General features: G+C 41.7%; 1 protein-coding gene across 3 annotated transcripts in view; it reads left to right on the top strand.

The window, feature by feature from the left end:
* MID1 (midline 1) overlaps positions 1–23,922 on the top strand; it is a 413,412-nt gene that overhangs the window by 203,547 nt on the left and 185,943 nt on the right. Inside the window, exon 1 of one of the 3 annotated variants that reach the window (XM_070289737.1) lies at positions 11,567–12,068. The exons of 1 other annotated variant lie outside the window; for it this stretch is intronic. The gene's annotated coding sequence lies outside the window, so the exon portion shown is untranslated. Of the gene's footprint in view, positions 1–11,566; positions 12,069–23,922 lie in introns of those variants that run through there. One more of the 3 variants, XM_070289740.1, reaches the window with a different exon arrangement.

Below are 23,922 nucleotides of genomic sequence, written 5' to 3'. Positions count from 1 at the left end.
TATTTTTAATCTCTAAGGGTAATTTAAGAATCAGCCTCTGGCATTAAGATGTTAAAGGTTTGAGAGACTAATCCTTTTCATATATGATACAAGTAAGAAATCATTTTCATGTATAAGAAAAGTAGCAGATAAAAGAATAAGGAATAAAATGATGACAATAGGAAGAACAGTAACCAGATATTCCTAGCCATACTTAAACCCACACACACACACACAAAGAGGATTTAAATCAAGAGTGATGCCAATTAGGAGTAAGAAGAAAATGGGGGTTTTAATTAGCCAAATGAATTATTTAGGCATCTGAGTTGTAGAATCTTCATTCCTGGAGCTCAAGAAGAATGTTAGTTGAAAACAGTTCAGATTAGGGCTAATATATATGATTCTTGCTACACGTGACAAATCAGTCATAAACTCTGAGCACATTAAATCTGTGGTGGGAGAAAGAGGAAATGGCAATCAGATCTTATGCACATCATATGAAGACATTGCACTTGGGGTTCAGAATTGGCCAGACGGTGTGTAACTTCTCTAAAGCTTTACTCTGACTGGTCAACTACGGGCTGCTGCTGCTAAGTCACTTCAGTTGTGTCCGACTCTGTACGACTCCGTAGACGGCAGCCCACCAGGCTCCTCCGTCCCTGGAATTCTCCAGGCAAGAACACTGGAGTGGGTTGCCATTTCCTTCTCCAATGCGTGAAAGTGAAAAGTGAAAGTGAAGACGCTCAGTCATGCCTGACTCTTAGCAACCCCATGGACTGCAGCCTACCAGGCTCCTCCGTCCATGGGATTTTCCAGGCCAGAGTACTGGAATGGGGTGCCATTGCCTTCTCCTCAACTATGGGCTAGATAATCATAAAATATTGTTAGTTTACAGGAAGTGAATTTGAGGACAAGAAATTGAGTTAATAACCAGTGAGTATCTTTTTATTTTTAATTAGTTTTAATTTTTATTAAAGTAAGACATATTCAAAGTATAAATATATTAAAAACTTTAAATGAAAAATAGCAATTCCTACCCCATCCCACTCCTTTCTAGGAGTAATCACTTTCAATTTGTAAATTTCCTCAGTATGTACTTTCATATTTTCCATTATGTGCTTTTACTATTTCTTGGTTTATGACTTTTAGACATTAACATCCTACATACATCAAAAGTGAATTACCTCTCTTATACATCCCCACCCCAATCCCTCCTAATATAATCATTTTGGTTAGGAAGTTGTGTTCATCTAGTAACACAAATTCCAAAACATTGGCTCAAACAAATTCTCAGTTTATTTTTCTCACAGAACATGAAGTTCAGGGCTCATTAGGAGACTCCAAGATGGAATCAGCAATCCAAGATCTTTCTATCTTTCCTGTTTTCCAGGTTTCCCATCTATTGCATCCTCATGTTTACAGAATGGTCCCCCTATGTCAAGCATTGCAGTCCTATTCCTGGTGAGGAAGTCTTGGAAGGGCAAAGGGCATACAGTGTGTGTTTCCTTTAAGGAATTTTCCCAGATGTCTTACACAGCTGCTTCTATTAAAATTCCATAGGCCCTAAAAGTTTTACATGACCACTCATACTGCAAGGGAAGCTGGGAAATGTTCTTCAGCTGAACACATTTCTGGCCCAAATACACTGAAGTTCTGTTGGAAAGAAACAAGGAGAAGATGAATATTGGATTGATTACCAGTAGTCTCTGCCACTAGAGAAGGCAATGGCACCCCACTCCAGTACTCTTGCCTGGGAAATCTCATGGATGGAGGAGTCTGGTAGGCTGCAGTCCATGGGTCGCGAAGAGTCAGACACGACTGAGGGGGGACACTTTCACTTTTCACTTTCATGCACTGGAGAAGGAAATGGCAACCCACTCCAGTGTTCTTGCCTGGAGAATCCCAGGGACAGGGGAGCCTGGTGGGCTGCCGTCTATGGGGTCACACTGAGTCGGACACGACTGAAGCGACTTAGCAGCAGCAGCAGCAGCAGCAGCAGCAGTCCCTGCCACATGTAATGCTGTGCTTCCTTTCTTGTGCATTCTTTCGTTTATCCTAGAGTTAATAATGGCCTCACCTTTGGCTTAGATTTATAGATACCTGTTGATCTTCAATGTGATCTATCAGTGTCATTTTCTTCCCTGGTAACCTACCTCCAAGAGTCTTCCATCCTCCTACTACAGTTTATTTACTTATCTATTTTTAAATGTTTGTTTTCTTTGGCTCCACCAGGTCTTCCTAGGTGGTTCAGTGGTAAAGAATCTGCCTTCCAGGTTTGATCCCTGGGTTGGGAAGATTCCCTGGAGGAGGAAATGGCTACCCACTCCAGTATTCTTGCCTGGAGAATCCCATAAACAGGGAAGCTTGGAGGGCTACAGTCCATGGGGTCATAAAGAGTCCGACATGACTTTGCAACTGACCACCCCCCCACACACACATGCACACACTCCAGTCTTAGTTGTAGCACAATTCTGAGAACATTTTTATTGACTAATTGATCCTATCCTCTGTACTAGTCGTTAGAATGATATACAACAGGATCTTCATCTTTGTTTTGGCATGCAGGATCTTTACTTGTGGCAAGTGAACTCTTAGTTGCAACATGCAAGGTTTAGCTCCTTGACTAGAAATAGAACCCGGGCCCCCTGCATTGGGAGTGCTGAATCTTAGCCACGGGGCCCCCAGCCGCCAGGGAAGCCCCTCCTGGCTTACAGCTTTTCTAAGACTGCTGCATCTGTCCTAGACTTTCTTGTCTTTGTTGATTTCTCTGTCCTGAGTCCTATTGTCTTATTTTTCTTGGTTATTTCCCTCCTTGTGTGAAAACGTATCTTGGAGTAGATTCCAATGAAAGAATACATGGGATGCAAAAATGTTGAGTCTTTCTATGAAAATAATTGCATTCTATCCTGACATTTGATGAATAGTATAACTTGGTATACAGTCATCAGTTGCAAATCATTTTGTTGCAAAATTTTATAGCTCCTACTTTCTACTGTTATAGTTGATACATGTATAATAAATGTATTAGCAAAGTTTAATTATTTAGAAAGAAGAGGGCCTTCTATATTAGTGGTTTTATTTATTTTTAAAATTAATTTATTTATTTTAATTGGAGGCTAATTACTTTACAATATTGTAGTGGTTTTTGCAAAACATTGACACGAATCAGCCATGGGTGTACATGTATTTCCCATCCTGGAACCCCCTCCTACCTCCCTCCCCATCCCATCCCTCAGGGTCATCCTACTGCTCCAGCCCTGAGCACCCTGTCTCATGCATCAAACCTGGAGTTTAAAATTATTATTACTATTATTAGCAGCAATCCCAAGAACATTTTTTATTGGCTAATTGATCCTATCCTCTGTACTAGTTGTTAGAAGGGATATACAACAGTCCCTTGGCTAGGCTATAGTACAGTTATTCAGTGATATGAATCTTGGTGTTGCTATGAAGGTATTTTGTAGACTTAGGTAACGTGTATAATTGGTTGACTTTAAGTAAAGGAGATTATCTTTGATAGTGTTGCTGGGCTTCATCCAATCAGTTGAAGGCCATAAGAGCAAAACTGAGGTTTCCCTGAGAAGAAGAAATTTTGCCTGAAAACTGTAAATTGAGCTCCTGTCCACGTACTCTATGAATGTCAGACTTACAAGTACTCACAATCATGTAAGTCTAGTACTTGTAATACATTTTAATATATATATTAAATATCCCATTGGTTCTGATTCACTGGAGAACTCTGATTAAGGCCTCAATGACATCAGTAACTAGAAAAGGGGTTAATAAGACAAGTCAAAACTATGCTATTACAATAATTTTTCTCTTACAAGTTTAAATGTAAGATTATAGTTTAAAAAAAGTAGATGATTGAGAAATTGAAGAATTACTCTTGAGAAGATATTATGATGTTGACATGAGGCAGAAGGTTCAGTTGGGAGTGTAGAGAATTTTTGACAGTGGGAGGATTACACAAAAACCATTGCTACATTCATCCATAAATCTTTATCAGATCACTAAGAGGAAGATAATGAAGGATCAGTCTTATTTAATCAACAAAAACTAAACAGTGTCAAAATAGTTCACCTCTAAAAGCATAAAATGATTAAATGGTAAGTTATACTTAAATTTTAAGATAACATGGATTGCTTTAACTTGTTAATTTTCAAGTGATGAAATATCAAAAGCTCAAGTTATTAAAACCTTGACTGGTGACTGTCTGAAAGTCTAACCTTTAGGATACATTCTCCTAAAAATTTCCTCATGGTGTCTTATTCTGTTCTGTATCCACAGATTTCTCCCTTTCTTTTCAGCCTGTCGTCCAAATTCATGCTGTAAGCAATAGTTGCAAAAAACTTTCCCATGTATGTTTTCATTTGTCTTAGTCCATTTGAACTGCTGTAAGAAAGTACCATAGAGTTGGTGGTTTATAAACAACAGAAATATATTTCTCACAGTTCCAGAGGCGAGGGGTTCCAAGTTCAACATTCTGACAGATTCTGGGGTCAGAGAAGCCTACTTCCTGCTCCAGATGGCCGTCTTCTGCGTCCTCACATGGTGGATGGGGCAAGAGAGCTCTTTGGGATCTTTTTAATAAGGGCACAAATCCCATGCATGAGGGCTCCTCTAAGATTAGGATTTCAACATATGAATTTATAGAGGGACATGAATATTCAGTCCATAATTTGCCCAACTGTCCTGAAAAACCCTGGGCTCAAAGATGTCATTTGGTTTACCTGACACCTATTAGCCAGTTCTGTGGCCACATGCTTTGTCGCTTAGTCATGTCCAACTCTTCGCAACCCCATAACTTTAGCCCACTGGGCTCCTCTGCCCATGGGATTCTCCAGGCACAAATACTGGAGTGGGTTGCCATTTCCTTCTTCAGGGGATCTTCCCAACCCAGGAATCGAACCCAAGTCTCCTGCATTGCAAGCAGATTATTTACCATCTGAGCCACCAGGGAGGTCAACTCCAAGAATGGATTCCAAATTATATTTGTAACCCATGCTTGTAAGAAAGCCTTCCTCAGCGATCAATGCAAAGAAATAGAGGAAAACAACAGAATGGGAAAGACTAGAGATCTCTTCAAGAAAATTAGAGATACCAAGGGAACATTTCATGCAAAGATGGGCACAATAAAGGACAGAAATGATATGGACCTAACAGAAGCAGTAGATATTAAGAAGAGGTGGCAAGAATACACAGAACTGTACAAAAAAGATCTTCATGACCAAGATAATCACAATGGTGTGATCACTCACCTAGAGCCAGACATCCTGGAATATGAAGTCAAGTGGGCCTTAGAAAGCATCACTACGAACAAAGCTAGTGGAGGTGATGGAATTCCAGGTGAGCTATTTCAAATCCTGAAAGATGATGCTGTGAAAGTGCTGCACTCAACATGCCAGCAAATTTGGAAAACTCAGCAATGGCCACAGGACTGGAAAAGGTCAGTTTTCATTCCAATCCCAAAGAAAGGCAATGCCAAAGAATGCTCAAACTACTGCACAATTGCACTCATCTCACATGCTAGTAAAGTAATGCTCAAAATTCTCCAAGCCAGGCTTCAGCAATACGTGAACTGTGAACTTCCAGATGTCCAAGCTGGTTTTAGAAAAGGCAGAGGAACCAGAGATCAAATTGCCAACATCCGCTGGATCATGGAAAAGCAAGAGAGTTCCAGAAAAACATGTATTTCTGCTTGATTGACTATGCCAAAGCCTTTGACTGTGTGGATCACAAGAAACTGTGGAAAATTCTGAAAGAGATGGGAATTCCAGACCACCTGACCTGCCTCTTGAGAAACCTATATGCAGGTCAGGAAGCAACAGTTAGAACTGGACATGGAACAGCAGACTGGCTCCAAATAGGAAAAGGAGTACATCAAGGCTGTATATTGTCACCCTGCTTATTGAACTTATATGCAGAGTACATCATGAGAAACGCTGGGCTAGAAGAAGCACAAGCTGGAACAAGATTGCCAGGAGAAATATCAATAACTTCAGATATGCAGATGACACCACCCTTATGGCAGAAAGTGAAGAGGAGCTAAAAAGCCTCTTGATGAAAGTGAAAGAGGAGAGCGAAAAAGTTGGCTTAAAGCTCAACATTCAGAAAACGAAGATCATGGTATCTGGTCCCATCACTTCATGGGAAATAGATGGGGAAACAGTGGAAACAGTGTCAGACTTTATATTTTTGGGCTCCAAAATCACTGCAGATGGTGACTGCAGCCATGAAATTAAAAGACGCTTCCTCCTTGGAAGGAAAGTTATGACCAACCTAGATAGCATATTCAAAAGCAGAGACATTACTTTGCCAAGAAAGGTCCATTTAGTCAAGGCTATGGTTTTTCCAGTGGTCATGTATAGATGTGAGAGTTGGACTGTGAAGAAGGCTGAGCACCGAAGAATTGATGGTTTTGAACTGTGGTGTTGGAGAAGACTCTTGAGAGTCCCTTGGACTGCAAGGAGATCCAACCAGTCCATTCTGAAGCAGATCAGTCCTGGGATTTCTTTGGAAGGAATGATGCTGAAGCTGAAACTCCAATAATTCGGCCACCTCATGTGAAGAGTTGTCTCATTGGAAAAGACTGATGCTGGGAGGGATTGAGGGCAGGAGGAGAAGGGGACGACAGAGGATGAGATGGCTGGATGGCATCACTATTTGATGGGTGTGAGTTTGAGTAAACTCCAGGAGTTGGTGATGGACAGGGAGGCCTGGCATGCTGCGATTAATGGGGTTGCAAAGAATCGGACACGACTGGGCGACTGAACTGAAGTGAACCCATGCTTGTGGTACGTCATGTTGCTCTCATTAATCAAGTGACAGAAACTAACTTAATGAATACTTGTACTCAGTGAGTAGCAACTTGTTTCTTTTTTATGACATCCTAGAAGAACTATAGGCAGGGTTTTCTTTTCTTATTTTTAATTTCTTTTTCTAAGTAGGGACTCGTGTCACTGTCCATGTAAACTGCCTTCGCTAATCACTTCAACTTTTCCATGGCCGCCATAAGTATACAACTGGATTTCTGGAACTTCTGAGGGAGAATAAAGTCTTTCCATAGGCCCTCAAGACTGTGCCCTTGCACCAGGCATTTCTCAGGTGACTGAATTAGTCACCTTCAGCTTGGTTTTTATTGACTTTTGATGTGTCCTGATACATATTTCAATACAATAGTCAACCATTTTTTACATACGCATATTCCCATATCCTTTTGCGTAACAGAACACTGAAAGAGGTGGCACCATTACTGCTAATTGTCCTCTCGGGTGCCACCCCAGTGTCCATCCATGTCTAGTAGGGCCTGTCCAGGATCACTGACCCAGGAATCCATATTATGTTTGCTGTAGAGGTCTGTTTATATGACCAAACCTGCACTAAACTACACAGGATTACCACCTCCGCTGCTGTCTTAAGAAAGATCTGCTAAGACTACCTCATCCCTTCAGCTGATGTTTGTAAATGCTGTTAATCACAGACCAAGAACAGAACATCTGAACCTTTAGTGAAGCACGTTTCTTTCTTTGCTCCAATTTACTTGCTTATGCTGTTTCCAGTATGTGGATCTAATGCTCACTTAATGGATGACCCCTAAAGTGCCGTTTATTGGATCTGAAATGTTGAAGAGGTCTGTTTATTGGTAAATGAAAAAGTAGACTTCATTTATTTACATTGTTCCCTTTACTTAAGATTTTTAGGGATGATTTCTGGAGATAGCATATTTTATAACACAAAGCAGGGACTTCCCTGGTGGTCCAGTGGTTAAGACTCTGCGCTTCTAATGCATGGGGTGCAGGCTTGATCCCTGGTTGGGGAACTAAGATTTCTCATGCTGTGCCATGTGGGCAAAACATAAAAAAGAAATTAAAAAAAAAAACTTTTTTAAAAAAGCAAAGTAATTCTCACTTCAAACACTTAAGTTTAATTGCTGTAGCGATTGGTCATGATCAGACCTTTGGTTTTTTAACTTTGCCTCAACGATCCTGTCTGTTCTTATATTTTGGCGCAGATGAATTGGTGCATATTTGTAAAGTGCTTGGCAAAATGCTTGGCTCAGAGTAGATACTCACAAGAAGTGTTTGTTAATAACACCCCTGTAGGCATTCCTGTCCTTCTGCATAATGAGAAGATGGAAGAGAGAACTAGCAACCCATCATGGTATGTCTTACTGATGGAAGTGCCCTTTTTTTTGGTTTGTGTTTTTAATTGCTTTACAGTGTAGTCTTGGTTTCTGCCATACATCACCATGAGTCAGCCATAGGTATACATATGTCCCATCCCTCTTGAACCTCCTTCCCCACTCCCATCCCATCCGACCCCACTAGGTTGTCACAGAGCACTGGGTTGAGCTCCCTGTGTTATACAGTAACTTCCCATCAGCTGTCTGTTTCACATATGTTCACGTATATATTTCAATGCTACTCTTGCAATGCCTCCCCCCCCACCCCCCGCCACTGTGTCCCTAAGTCGGTTCTCTGTGTCTGAGTCTCTGTTGAAACTGCCCTTTCGTATACCTCCCAGAGATTATCGTACACATTTCTCCCAGAGACCTTGAATCTAGAGCTGATGTTTTTTATGTAGATGCAGAAGTGTGTGATGGCTTCATATAAAAATGTAGAAAATAGACTGTCTCACAAATATGTCCATGAAGCTAAGATTCTGTTTTAGGATGCTCATCTCTTCTCTTGCACTCTGACTTTGGTTGGACATGGGCGTATTAGAATAAAGATGGTATTATGGGGACTCCCTGGTGGTCCAGTGGTTAGGACTCAGTGCTTTCACTGCCATGGCCGCAAGTTCAATCCCTGGAGAGGGAAGAAGGTACCACAAGCCACATGGTATGACCAAAAAAAAATTAAAAAGATGATATTATGCTTATTGTTTTCATAAGTACAGGACAGAGTTTGAATTATGGTTAAAAAAAAAAAAAGGTAACTGTAATAGTGTAATTTGTCAAGCGATTCTTTTCCCTTTAGTAATGTGGCAGTGGCTGCAGTCCCATTGATGTCCATAGCTCAGGAAAGCGTTTCATTCCCTTTCCACACACGTTTTGTTTGTTGACTTCCTCCTGTGCTGCTGGTGCATCGGTACAGTGAAAGTATCTGGGGTTACAAAGATGAATCGGACATCATTCTTGTTCTTGAGAGTTCTCTAGTTTCTAGAAGAGACAGACTGAAGAAGATATGATTACAGTGCCACATGGAAGTAAAACAGCAGAGATGTAGCATGGTTTGCTCAAGCTGGTGCTTACCGTCTCCTGGCTCAGTGTACCTCTGTGTTTAGGGTCCTTACTGTGGAAAAGGAGGGAATATTTACACTATGAAAATTGGCAAAGGATTCAGACAAGGTGAAAAATGGTGCTGTCCCATAGAGTAAAAATGCAACATAATTATAAACTCTAACTTGTGAAAATATAGGCTATCTCATTTCAAAGCTAAATTTTAGATCATGACATATGTGTACCATGACTTCAGGATTTTAAAGAAAAAAAAAAAAATCTGGGTATAAGCCTGTTCCTGGCTTACTCTGTTTGATGGCTCAGACGGTAAAGAATATGCCTGCAAGGAAGGGGACGTGGGTTCAATCCCTGGGTTGGGAAGATCCCTAGAGAAGGAAATGGCAACCCACTCTACTATTCTTGCCTGGAGTATCCCATGGACAGAGGAGCCTGGTCGGCTACAGTCCATGGGGTTGCAAAGAGCCGGGCACACTAAGCGAGTAAACAACAACAATGACGACAAATCTTGCCTTTTTTTTTTTTTTAAAGAGCTGGTTGTCAAACATTTACCAACACACCACTGAATGTCTATAAACTACAGAGTGAAAAGAAGGGATTACTTTGTCTTGGGACATTTGGGGAAGCCACAAAATAGTGGTGATATTCTGACCTTGTAGGATGCAGTAGGAATGGGCCAAAGGAGAGGAAAGATGGATGAAACTTTGACAGGGCACAGAGCCTGTGAGTGGAAATCCAAACTCATATTTTCCTCAGAGGTGATGACAGCATAAGGCAAATGCAATCGTGAGAAGCTTCTGTTGAAGGTGATAAAAAGATATGCCTTGGGACTTCACTCTGGTGATATTTCAAGGCAGCAGCCCTGGGTAATTTCCTGTGTCCTGGGGCTCAGGGTATACCTAGGGCAGGAACAGGTACAGTATTTTTTTGAAGTGAATCAGAGCCCTCTGCACTTGAATAAGATGCAGATTCCCAGGCTTCTCCTCAAACCTATTGATCAAATTCCCTTGGAGTCACAGGCCCAGGACTGGCATTTTTTCACAGTGTCCCCAGAAGTTTCCTTGGACAGTTAAGTTGGAGAACCAGTATTTTTGTTTTGTTTTGTTTTTGAAAATGAGTATTTCAAAGGCAGTCCATCAGTGATTCTCCATTGGGCATGATTTCTCCCTTGGTGTTGTCTGGAGACATTACTGATTGTCATGACTGTGGAAGGGTTCCTTGTATCTGGTGGCCTGAGGCTAGAGACACTGCTGGACATCCCCCAGTGCACAGCACAGCGCCCCCCCCCCCCCAGCGGAGAATGATCTGACCCCAAATGTCAATAGGGTTGAGGCTCAGAAACCCTGGTCTAGGCCCTGTAGTAAATACATGAAGAGGACTGAAGTCAGGTTGTGTCACTGGGTGGTTCCTTACCTTGCTAAGGTGGGGGGCTGGAATGGGGTTATGGACCTCCATGTCCAGATATGGGGCCGCCAAGTTTTCTTGGAACTGGGCAGAGCAGACATCTGCTGAATCCATACAGATGATACGCTGGAAGCTGCTCATTCATTGATTTGCTAAGCTTTTTCTTTTTTTTCTCCCCTCTGATACCAAAAATTTTTTTCTTTATTGAATTATTCTCACAAAATTTTTGCTACTTCTTTGGGAAAAAGCGTTGCTCAGCTTGTGCTGGTTATTTTTTTTTTTCCATCCAAAAAACAGAGTGACGTTGAGACCATATTGCTTAAGAATTGAAAAGCGTTCCTGTTTATAGAAAATACAGAAAGCAAACTTTGGATATTCTTTTTCAAAGAATTTAAGTTTAAATTACAAACTTAAAACTTCAGGGTTTAAGTGTGTAAGAAGTCAGCTTTCTTACTGAGATCCTGTCCAGCTTGTCTCTTTGAATAAGTTCACCAGGGTGAACTTGAGTGAAAGGTAGACACAAGTCTTTAATTTTTTTTTCTTCTTAACCAAACCTCAGTGCCTATTTTTCTAATAACAGTTTTATTTAAAATTGTGCCTTGGGCCCTTATTGGGTAAAGATTCTTGTTAATTTCCCATGTTTCAGCAGACTTGCGTGCCGGTTCCCATTAAGATCTGTCTCTTAGATGCAAAGTTCATCTATATGGAAGCGAGGTGGATGACATCCACCCCCCCCCCCCCACCCCGAGTGCTGGTTTCGGTTCAGGTGTTCTGAGTAACAATTAGGTTTCCTCCCCAGTGTTCGGTGCGAGATACCCTTTTCGAAATCCGCCTGGGTCCTGCGTGTGGCACTTTTCTGCTTACAGTCGTTTTGTCCCTCTCAAATGCTTGCGTGCTTTTAGGGAGCTCTTAAAAGGCCAGGCCTTAAGCTAGTTAAGCTTTGAGGCGAGCCGGAGCTGTGAGATAAGAATAGAACGCATCTTTTACTCCGGGAGCTGGGGAGGCTGTTTCCAGCTGCTTCCAGTCATTGAAATCCTGAAAGCTCTCTAATCCTCGCGGAGGCAGCCCCTCCGGCTCCCAGGGCCCACCCCCTTCTCCTGATTGGCGAGGCTCCTCCGGGGCCCCCGCCAGCCACCTACGACGTCTCTGAGACCCAATTTGAAATAAGAGCCAGGCGGTCCCCGCTTCCCTGCGCCCGACTTTTCATAGGCTGGGAAGCGAAGCTTGAGAAACTTGACGTTGTCTTGGGCAGAGTGCGTGTAGCAACAGATCAAAGGAAAAAGGGGAAGAAAACGTGTTCTCAGCTGCCTGGCGAACTCGCTGAGTTGCTTTTGTCTTGCGGGCTTCTGCTGGCTTTGGTGTTTCCCCTCGGAAGACCGCGGCGTGGGCTTCCAGGCGGCTCGCTCCCTGCTGGATGGGTGATGGAACTCTAAACATGAGGCAGGTGAGCTCCGGGGGCTGCAGGGGCGGGAGGAGAGGGAGGGCGCAGCGTGGGACCCCTGGGATGTGACTCTGGAGGGCTGGCCGGATGAGCAGATGCCTGGCCGAATGGTTCCATTTGGCGGAAGAACGGGGCTGCCTTTTCCTAAAGTAACCCATGAAGCAGATCTCCTGAGGTTCCCCCCACTTCTGCCTCTAATGGGGATTGGCGATGTCAGGCAGTCATTGTAAAAGGCTTAAACGCGGTTCGTAGAACATGTAAATCACTTCTAGTTTGCGGTGGCTGGAAGGTATTGTTCGAGATCTATCTGAAGCTCTGAGGCTCTTTCCTGTGCTTTGGGTGAGAATAAAGACAACGGAATATCCTGAAAAAGAATTGAAGGGGGCCTCTTATCTCGTTTGGGCTTCCCATCCTGAGCACTTACTGTGTTTATGGCTGCGAAGGTGGCACCAGCCCGAAATGAGCAGACAGCCCTTCCAGGAAAATTGCGTTTTCTGTTCTAGCAGTTTTGAAACTGTTATTGCTTCTGGACAGGAGAGGACAGCCCTGAGAGTAGCGAGCTGAGAAAGGGCTCGGGGATTACTTCCAGGAGTCTTTGAAAAGAATTCTAAACCAGCAGCTTCTTCCGTGGCCGCGGGGCATGATGATAAAATTTCTTATCAGCCTAAGTCGAGGTTTATAGCTCTGCCTGTAAGAAAAGCAAAAAGTGAGTGTACAAAGCCAAGAAAAGGGTGTGATTTATAACAACCAAAGTTATAGAAGAATCTTATGTCAATATTTCAGTATCAAGATCCGTGCTCCTATAAGGGGCAGAGAAACTGGAAAAACATGTAGTAGGCTGGCAAGGGCAGAAAACTCCGAGAGGAGTGATATTGACTTTGCCAGCTCTAAGTAAATGTGGGTGGGAAAAGTTAGCATCCATGTGACCACCAGGAAAACTCTGCACTTTCTTCTAAGTGGGTTGGGCATTCCCCACCCTGTGCGCTTTGGGGTAAGTGAGTTGCATAAGGAGCAAACTTTCTGTTTTGGGGCTGGAGCGAGGGGGTTAGAACTTTCCCTTTCCTGTAGTCTAGGGCAGTGAAGCAGAGCCCCCTCTGTACGATCCGGTTTCTAAAAGACCCTCTGCCTTCTTGCCTCCTTGCCTGCTCACTAAGTAAGTGTGCTTGCTTGGCAAGTGGCAGGGAGTGCAGAAAAGTAGGCTTACACTCGCAAACACTTGTGTGTTTTCAGTGAACTGCTCTTCCTCTTCCTGGAGACTGGGGCTGTTGATCAGTTTCAAGTTCTGCAAACTCACAGTTTGACCCCCCTTCTTTTTCTGTTGAGCAGTCCTCATAGGATGAGGGAAAGAAGCAAGAAGCCTAAATGGAAAGGATTTAGCCAAAGGAAAAAGGAACACAAAACATTTTTGACAAAGGTCCTGGTCTGGAACAAAGAAGTCATTTGATCCGTTGCAGAGCCACCTGTCCTCTTGGTATCTGAGCTCACTTTTCAGAATCCCTGTTCCCACACAATTCCTCTGGAATGGAGGCACTCCCTGTGGATGCCAGAGGCATGCTGTCCGAAGCTTGGCACAGGTTTTCCCATGCCTTGCTCCTTGTGGCATTCGCATAAATTGGACTTCAGCCCAGTCATGAAGTTTTAAGGGTACACATGGAGTAACTCAGTCATTTAATGAATGAGCAGCTTTTCACCCTATAACTGTATGTCCAGTAATTTTTTTGGCCTGTTTGGTACTTGAAAAGAGGGTGGACTAGGGGTGGGATGACAGACAGGGAAGTAAGTGGGGGGCGTGGAGTCAGGACTCTTTGGAAGAATCTAGGCAGTTTCAGCGACTCGGGAATCTGACACATTGTTCTGCAACAGGAATGTGGAGGGGAATGAGATGGTGGAGTTACTGGCTTGGATTAAGCCCAACTTGATACGAGTTTCTCTTCGGGGAAAACTCGTCCAGGTGAGGGTGACTCGCACCCACCCATGAATTTGTCATCTCAGCCCGGCAGCTCCAGCTGGGCTTGCAGGGTTAACTATCAAAGAGACCCATGTGTCACCAGCTCAGGAATGAAATCCAATCTCTTCCCCGAGGAGTGATCCATCCCCAGGGCTGCACATACTCTGAACAATGGCGTGGCAGCCAAGAGACCCCCGCCCTTGACTAGCCACAGTGGTTAGCCATAAATGGCCAGCAGAATTAGAAAGCTGCCTGACTGGCCATGAGATTCAGAGGGGTTTTGCCTTTTGCCAGGTGGGAGGAAGAAGAACTGGTGCAGAGGGATAGTGTTCTTTGAGGATTCCTAAAGTTACGCTGAGTTGGGCCAAAAGAAAAGGGTGAACCTGATTTGCCTTTATCAGGAAGTCATTTTAAAGTGTGTGCCAACCTTTCTCTCCCCACTGATCATAAATGGGAAACTTCTGAAACTTCCTTGAGCAGGAATTTGCTGTGTTCCCAGGCAAAAAGAAAGGCACGGCCACCTGTTCAAGCAGCCCAGCCAAAAACAACAGGTTTGCCTGTGGCATTCCCACAACTGCAGATGCCCTCCTCAAATGGCACACCACCCATTGTCCCTGCAAATGAGAAGACCAAATAATTGTCTCCCGAGCTAGGGGGAAAAAATCAGGTTCTTCAGACAACATTGCCTACCAGATGTATTTTGGGTCTTTAATACGTGATGATTCTAGGAAATACTCCAAGAAAAGAGGGTGCTCACTCTATTTCTGATGACCTGAAATCATTGCAGTTGCCTGTAGCATGAAGGGAAAGAATGAGGTATTAACCAGCGCTTTAAGCAGCTGCTAAATTCTTGCATGGCTGGGATAGTGCTATTACAAGGAAGTTGTGACTCAGTTTGATCAGTTTTGCATTCTTCAAATTCGAATTAAAATGCCCAAGGACATCTGGTTTAATAAAGAATGTCTTTGTATTAGTCTTTCCTTTGAGGATTAGAGAGTCCTTTACAAACACGATCTATTTATTCTCTGCCATATCCCCAGGAGAGAATGAGATGGCAATTTGATCCTCATTGAAAAAAATGGTGAGGTGAAGGCAGAGAAAGGTGAAGTAGAGAGATACAAGGCAAAGTAGGTACAAGCCTGAGATGAATGCTACCCAGCCGGAAAGACAGCTTGCACAGGCTCAGAATGGCCAGTTAGTGGAGGGACTAAAGGCAACTCTCTTACAGCTTCCCTTTTCTTATTCTATGACCAGCATATATTGTCCCAAGTACGTTTTATGGTTTTCTTCATTTGAAAGTCAAGTCTATAAAAGTGTAAAAGGCATTTCTGTTCTCATTTGTCCCAACGTTGCGATCAGGCAGTTTTTATGACATCACCTAGACAGATACTGAAACTAACCAGAATTTAAAGTCTGTATCTGAGACATGGTCCTATCACCAGATACTGTAGGGTTTTTAAGTTTTTGCACATGGTTTGGAGGTCCAGTATCTTCAACACACCTTAGAATTTTCATTTATTCCCTACTATCTCTCCTTGGCAGGGAATTTTATAATTGTGGCTTGTTGTCAGATTAAAGATCTTTATTGGTCGTGTTGAAATAGTTTTTTCGAGTTGGCTTTTCCTTGCCATTTGTTAGGACCTGTGCTTGTAGTTTGCTTGACTAGGGACTGCATAGGCTGTGAGCAAATCCTTTAATTGATACTTGCATGTTATCCTCAGACATTCCAGCAAGTTTTAAGGCTAAGTGTGTATGTGGATGTCTCCTGGCTTTGATCCCTTGTGTGGTAAATAGACATTCAGGGTAGCCATGGCAACCTGGGCTGTGCATTGGTGAAAGAGGGGGATTTGGTCACTGGACAAAGAGTAATTTGTTTGATTAGAAAAAGGTGGGACCGATCAGGGCATTTTTTTTTAAACCTGCGTGATTTAGGGATCACAGTTCATCCAAACCATTTAGATTTTTCTCAATAGGCAAAAAGAATGACTGGCTAACTGCAACCAGCGTATGTTGCCGACGTAAATACTTTTTTATCAAGTGGTTGCTACTTTCAAAAAGCTACTAATAAAATGAAAGGGAAGTCCAAAGTATTATATCAGTTTTCCTGTTGTACATAGTATGAATTTTCAGAGCTTGGTGGAATTTTAAAAAGAAATATCCAAAGCTGATTGGGCAGTGTGCATTTCAGTAATCCACCTGCAGAGGTCAGGCTTGAAGTGTCTATGGTGGAAGGCCAGGCACTGGACACCGCTGCTGGGAACTGGGATCAGTCAGAGAGAATTGTTCAGCTTTTTTGGAACAGTTAGTTAGCAATTCTTTAATCTTGTGACCAAAGCCACAGATGAAACTGAGTTCATTCAAGGAAGAGAATATCAAATACACCATGATTAAAGAAAGGGCTCCAAAAGCCAGGTCAAATAGGAATCTAATCTCCATTAAGATACAGAACAGTTTATCAACACAATGCTTTTTGGCTCATTATCAACTCCTTTTATTTCACATGAAACTCATTCCCGAGGTTTTGTTGTAGAAGATTGTTTGCCTTGTTTTATGAAGTGGCATAGAAATTCCTTTAAATGGAAGGACAAAATATTAGGGACTCTTCCAGATCCATGTGAACTTTCTTCCCTCCAGGGAAAGATATTTCATTGACATGAGCAGGAAAGTTAATGCCTACGGAAGGTCATGTGATGTTAAAGAGGTCAGAAAATTTGAGGCACAGAAAAAAAAATAATGCTAAGGGAGGACTTGGCTGTAAAACAAAGAAAAACCACAAAACCTTAATAACTTACGTGCTTTGTGCTATAAAAGAGAAGTTCTCGGTAAAAAGAGCAACAACAACAACAAAAAGGAAGAGGTGCTGATCATTAGCAGTAGATTTTTATATGTAGTCAAATATTTATGATGTTGTTTAATTGCTAAGTTGTCTTCGACTCTTTTGCAACCCCATGGACTGTAGCCCACCAGGCTTCTCTGTCCATGGGATTTCCCAGACAAGATTCCTGGAGTGGGTTGCCATTTCCTTCTCCACTATTTATGACGAAATAGTACAGAAAGGAGAAATAATATACAGATTCTCCTTCATTTCTTATATTATTCAAAGACATTTACTGAGTGCTTACAGAATTAGTATATTCATAGTTCATTCAGTAAAACTACCCTGATTCCCTGGAGACTCAGCAGTAAAGAATCCACCTGCCAATGCAGGAGACTTGGGTTCCATCCCTGGGTCAGAAAGATCCCCTGGAGGAGGGCATGGCAAACCACTCCAGTATTCTTGCCCAGAAAATCCTATGGACACAGGGGCCTGGTGGGCTATAGTCCATGGGGTTGAGAAACAGTCAGATACAACTTAGTGACTAAACACCGATGACAACAACAATAAATGATTATTATAGGCCAAGCCACTTTTGGGTTGCAGACATGATTTTGATACAGGCCCTGAGCTCAAAGAACTTTTAATTTTATGTCTACTTTATTATACCAATAGCACAGTGTAAGTTATGCATTGGTAAAATGCCTGCTCATTAATAACTATAATTATATGATTAAGAATTCACTGAATAAATTGGTGGTAGCCAAAACTTTACTGAACTGAGAAAGCTTGAGAAAGGATTTGTAATTGTGAGATTTAATTTTTACCCACATATCCATTTGTGGGAATGTATGAATTTTTAGTTTAAATAAATGTATGCTAATTAGTAAACAGTCATTTAATTCATTTTTCTCAATAGGGAAAAATAACTCATAAAGGTGGTGGTCCCCCAAATCTAGGAATGCGTGATGTTCTCAGAGTTTGTTGTTTGAAACCCAGAACACTTTCCAGTGAGAAATGGTGCCTAATTGGGAATAAAATAATATTTTAAAAAGTAACCAGTCTGATTAATGACAGATGAAGTTCTGCATTTTGAGGGCACGCCTCCACGTTGTACAGGATGGAACATAGAGAAAGGGTTGTATACTTTCGGTAATAGGCCAGTCTTAAAATACCTGAGGTAGGTAAAGTTTGCACTAGTTTTCACCTTTTTCCACGTTTCTAGTATCCTCTGGGTCGCACTGGGATATCTCTCCTAGACATATCCTAAAACCCAATCAACCGAGCTTCCATCATTGCTTCTTCTTCCCTCCCTCCCCTCCCCCACCTCCAAACCACACTCTTGTTTCCTCTAGACAATGGTCTTGACCAGATGTTGGGATAAAAGCGAGGTGAATGTGCTAAAGCTCATGACTCTTTGCCCTTTAACCCCCAGGATGAATCTTTTTTTTTTTTTTTTCTGGACAAATCTTTAATTGGGGACACAGCAGGCACTAGAGCCTGGAGCTGCAGAAATCACAAATGCCCTTTCAGGGACAATATTTGTGGGCAGGGTCATGCCTTGGGCAGACAGGACTTGCTGGTGTGTGTGCCCATGGTCAGACTTCTTCACTAGTTCTTTTCTCAGCATCCTGCCTGAATTTCTGGACTCCCTGGGGTCTTTGTGAGTGACACCTAGGGGGCCAAGTGAGGGGAGTGATGTCATTTGTGGGTTTGTTGTTTGTAAGTACAGGCTTTGTACGCTGAGCACTGTCTTCTTGGATCAGAGTAAATGGAAAGGATATAGCTGCAACTTTCTCTTATCCACACAAGTATTGGAAATGGTGTATTTATTTCCAGTTATTCCTTTGTCTGCCTGTCTTGGGACTGAGTAAGTCAAGAGCATGAGTTAAAATACCTGTTAACACATTATTGACCAGAAGATTTTTTGCAGAAGCTAATGCCTGTGGCTGGTGATTTGTTTTGTAAGTGAATGTTGAAACATCTCAAGTCAATAACGTTTGGGTAATAATAGATGTATTCATACATCTCTGGTCAGTAAGTTGTTCATTACCTTGAAAGCTCAAGTCCAAGCACAGTGCCTGACTCACAATAAGAATCCATAAATATTTTTTGCCATTTGCAGCAACATGGATGAACCTAGGGATTGTCCTATTAAATGAAGTCAGCCAGACAGAGAAAGAAGCATCATGATATTGCTTACATTGTGGAATATTTTAAAAAAATGAAATTATATACAAAGCCAAAATAGGCCCACAGACATAGGAAACAAACTTACAGTTAGTTACAAAAGAGAAAAGGAGGGGACGAATTAGGAGTTTGGAATGACTGTATACACACTACTATATATAAAATAGATAATCAGCACAGGGAACTATACTCAATATTTTGTAATATCCTATAAGGGAAAAGAATCAGAAAAAAAATAGTTGTTTAGTCACTGAGGCATGTCTGACTCCTTGTGACCCCATAGACTGCAGCATACGAGGCTTCCCTGTCTTTCACCATTTCCTGGAGTTTGCTCAAACTCATATTCATCGAGTCAGTGATGCCATCCAACCATCTCATCCTCTGTCGTCCCCTTCTCCTCCTGCCTTCAATCTTTCCCAGCATCAGAATCTTTTCCAGTGAATCAGCTCTTCGCATCAGGTGGGCAAAGTAGTGGAGCTTCAGTTTCAGCTAAGTCCCTTCAATGAACATTCAGGATTGATTTCCTTTAGGATTGACTGGTTTGATCTCCTTGCAGTCCAAGGGACATTCAAGAATCTTCTCCAGCACCACAATTTGAAAGCATCAATTTTCTGAAACTCAACGTTCTATGGTCCAACTCTTATATCCATACATGACTACTGGAAGAACCATAGCTTGAACTATATGGACCTTTGTTGGCAAAGTGATGTCTCTGCTTTTTAATATGCTTTCTAGGTTCATTATAGCTTTTCTTCCTGGGAGCAAGTGTCTTTTAATTTCATAGCTGCAATCACCATCTGCAGTGATTTTGGAGCCCAAGAAAATAAAATTTGTCACTGTTTCCACTGTTTCCCCATCTATTTGCCATGAAGTGATGGGACCAGATGCCATGATCTTATTTTTTTAAATGTTGAGTGTTAAGCCGGCTTTTTCACTCTCCTCTCTCACTCGCATCAAGAAGCTCTTTAGTTCCTCTTTGCTTTCTCCTATCAGAGTGGTGTCATCTGCATATCTGAGGTTATTGATATTTCTTCAGGCAATCTTGATTTTTAGCTTGTGCTTTATCCAGCCCAGCATTTCACATGATGTACTCTGCATATAAGTTAAATAAGCAGGGTGACAGTATACAGCCTTGACGGACTCCTTTCCCAGTTTTGAACCAGTGTGTTGTTCCACGTCCTGTTCTAACTGTTGTTTCTTGACCTGCATACAGATTTCTCAGGAGGAGGCAAGTAAGGTGGTCTGGTATTCCCATCTCTTAAAGAATGTTCCACAGTTTGCTGTGATCCACACAGTCAAAGGCTTTAGTCAGTGTAGCAGATGTAGATGTTTTTCTGGAATTCCCTTGCTTTTTCTATGATCCAATGGATGTTAGCAATTTGATTTCTGGTTCCTCTGCCTTTTCTAAATTCAGCTTGTACATCTGGAAGTTCTTGGTTCATGCACTGCTGAAGCCTAGCTTGAAGGATTTTGAGCATTACCTCAAAAAAATAGTGATACATATGTGTGTGTATGATTCATTTGGCTGTACGGCTGATAATAACACAACATTGTAAATCAACTATACTTCAATAAAAAATAAAATTTTAAAAATAAATATTTTTAAGGTGCATCCTGGATGAATTTTGACAGGAAAGAAAATGGAAAATGCTCTTTAAGATCAACAGAGTATGAGAAAGAAAGGGCATTAGAAAGGTTGGGGGAACAGCATGAACTGAATAGACTGCCGCTAGAGAAAAATGAAAATAGTTTGCCATTGCTTAACCACCTAGGCCTCCCGGTTGTGTTCTGCATGAGGCCACAACTCAGAGTGTGGCAGGTAGTTTGTCTTATGGGGCTACAGAAGTAATTAAGAAAGGGACATGTCCTCCAACAGCTCAAAGCCTAAAAACAAAGATGGAATCTGCTGCTTGCACTCATTGAGCCAAACCTGATGTTTTAGCCTTTGCTCCATGTACAGTGGGTTTATTTTGCCAGGTGAGTGGCATGTCCGAGGTGACTCAGCAACTGAGAGCCTATTTCTGGAAGGACTCTGAACTCTTCCACTTTATCTCATGCATATGGCAGCCACATTTTCTGCAGTGAAGCTCAAGTCATATGCTGGACACAGCATTTTCACTGTTTCTGGTGTTATAGACTATCTGAGAGTTATGGTTAAAATGATGAAATAGAAATTTCTGAGAGATTGAGTGGTTTATGGAGACAACAGGACTAATACATTTTCAAAGGGTCCATATGGTAGACTGTGTTATCTGTTATCTATCCAGTTGTGAAGTGTGCCTTCAGTTGTATGTATTTTGAAGTGATCTTCCCTAAACAATTAGGAGAAAAGGAGCTGTTTGACAGATGGAGTGCCCTGCTGAGTTCCCAGTAGCTAGATGAATGGCCAGATAAGGCGAAATGTAAATGAAAGACGTCACCCAATATTAGAAGTCTACACAGGATCAAGTCTCCTATAGGAGATATGTTAGGAATTCAGACAAAAAGTGCTGATTAAAAGTTCAGCATTTGTGGGGTAAAGTGTTAGTACAGAGGAATGCATTACATTCTATGAGGGAGCAAAGTTTACATTTAGAACAGGTGTCTCCTAGATTCCCCATCTTATTCTCTATTGACTGTACCACATGCCTTCTAATTTGGATGTTTAGGGATCACGTGCTAATTTAATGTGCTAGTAAGTTCCAACAAATTGGCTAATAGGTTGATGGTTTATAATGAGTCAAGAATCAGCAAAGATTGTATCACTTTTAGGAGAAAATACTATCCAAAAAATCCAAGTAGTCTTGTTCTGTGGGTTTTTTTGGACCATGCCACAGGGCACATGGGGTCTTTGTTCCTAGAACCAGGGATCGAACCTGTGCCCCCTACACTGGCAGTGCAGAGTCTTAACCACTGGACCGCCAGAGTCCCCCAAGTAGTCTTATATTTAATTTTGTGCTATTTTGTCTATATAGTCTTGGCTCTGATTTTTGATACATATGAAAATGTCAGAGAGGAACAACTGGGAGGTTTATGTTTCCAAAGAAGAAAGTTTAAGGAGTGAGATGAGTCCTTGTGTGTGTCTGTGTGTGTGTGTTTTTTAACAAATGAGTCAGCTGAGCTTTGTGGAAATAGTTTAGGAAAGTGAAATGGGAACAATTAGAAGGGAGAAGAAAGTGTGCGTTGTTTCAGTCAACCTATGGGGAAAGTGGAATAGAAAAATTGTCTATTCGGTAAGTGACTTGGTTTCTTTCATCGGTCAGTGTTTCAAGCAGATTTCTAAAGAAATAGTGATGAGGCATCCCTTTGCATATGGCTGTGAGCTAAAGAAGGAAACCAAGTTGTAATAATTGATAGAAAGAAGTAAGTATGGCTTTCTGAGTAGAGAAAAACATGATAGTAGACTATTCAGTAATGAATACTTATTGCTTAATACTTCTTAGCCTGGAAGAGACACTTTCTGAATATTTTGAACAGTTCCCCTTTCTAATATTTAAGCTGTCAGAATTGAACAGTTCACATGTAAACTACATTGTTTTGGTTTAACTAACAAAGAGTGATAAGACGTGAATAGTTTGTGACAGCCCGAACATTGATAACAGAAGACATTAATGCCTGCAGACACAGCCTACATGGTAAGATTCTGGGAGCAAAAATGCTTATTATGTTAGGCCAACGTGCTTTGACCTAGTTTTGCTTTTCTGCTTGGAAATTATGTCAGAATTCGTTACATCATCCCTGTGGATGAGCAATTGTATGTTCTTGTTTATTTCAGCATCATTTTATTCGGTTGTGTATTTACTTCTGACCTCCAAGAAGCCAAACTAATCCTCATTGACTTGCCTTTTCCTTTTGAAATGAGTCTCCTGCATGCTAAAGAGAGAGGATTTTATGTATTAACAAAACAATCTAGGATGCAGTCTTCAAAGACATGAATTTCTCCTTGATGGGAGCCACAACTGCCCTCTTGAAGGCTCTAAGAGGCCAAGTAGTTTCCCTTTCTTTGTCTTATGGGAATGGTTCAGATTACTGTGCCAGAGTTGAATAACAAAAAAATTAAACAAGACAGGGAGGTTGATGGGGTACTTCTCAGCCCATCATCTTTAAGTTTGTCCATTGCATATTTCTGCTTTCTTCATCCAGTCAAAAGTAGCCTGACATATTTTTCCTATTTAACATTTTTATTGAATAATTTTCGAAATGAATTATTTCCTCAGTTGATTTCAAACACATTTCCCCCTTGCCATTTAATACTTTGTATCACGAGGGGAAAGAACCGTTTAATTCTTTCATACATTTATGAATTCAAATCTTCAAAGAGTGTGAGTTCTTCCACTGATCCATTGACGTCGAATTTACAAGTATAATTTGCTACCAAAAGACCTTGAACGGTTTTTGGTGCGCACGTTTTGGCATTCCTTATTAACAAATGTAATCAGGCAAAAGCCCGCAAGAATATGTATTCGTGGTTCCTCTTGAAAAATCGACCATTTGCTCTTGTTTTCTAATGAAATCCCTTTGTTGTTAGATCCTTTGCACATCCGGTGTCTGAAGGCAGAAAACCTAAGAAGGGAGTGTCCCCTTCAAAGCATTCCCAAACCCACTGAATTTTAACCAGGTAAATTGCTGATTAGCTATGGATCATTTAAAGAAACAGTATGAAAGTCATTGGGACAGACGCAAGCCCTAACTGTGATCCCAGGGTGCTTCAGAAGTTGATTGAAACAGTAAACAGCAGAGGCTTCTTTTCCTCAGCTGGTCCTTAAGCTAATTTGAATACAAGCATCTTGAAGAAAAACTTCTTCAGAAGATTTCTGGGACCCCTAATTGGTATACAAACACTGTCACTTCTAAGCTACCTAAAATGTGAAATAGACTCTGCAGCTCCTATGGTGATACTCATTTCCAGGTGTGGATGGTACACT

The sequence above is a fragment of the Ovis canadensis genome, chromosome X (genome assembly GCF_042477335.2).
Source record: "Ovis canadensis isolate MfBH-ARS-UI-01 breed Bighorn chromosome X, ARS-UI_OviCan_v2, whole genome shotgun sequence".
NCBI lineage: Eukaryota > Metazoa > Chordata > Mammalia > Artiodactyla > Bovidae > Ovis > Ovis canadensis.
Note: the sequence above shows the minus strand (reverse complement) of the source record. Positions and strands in the feature narration are given on the sequence as shown.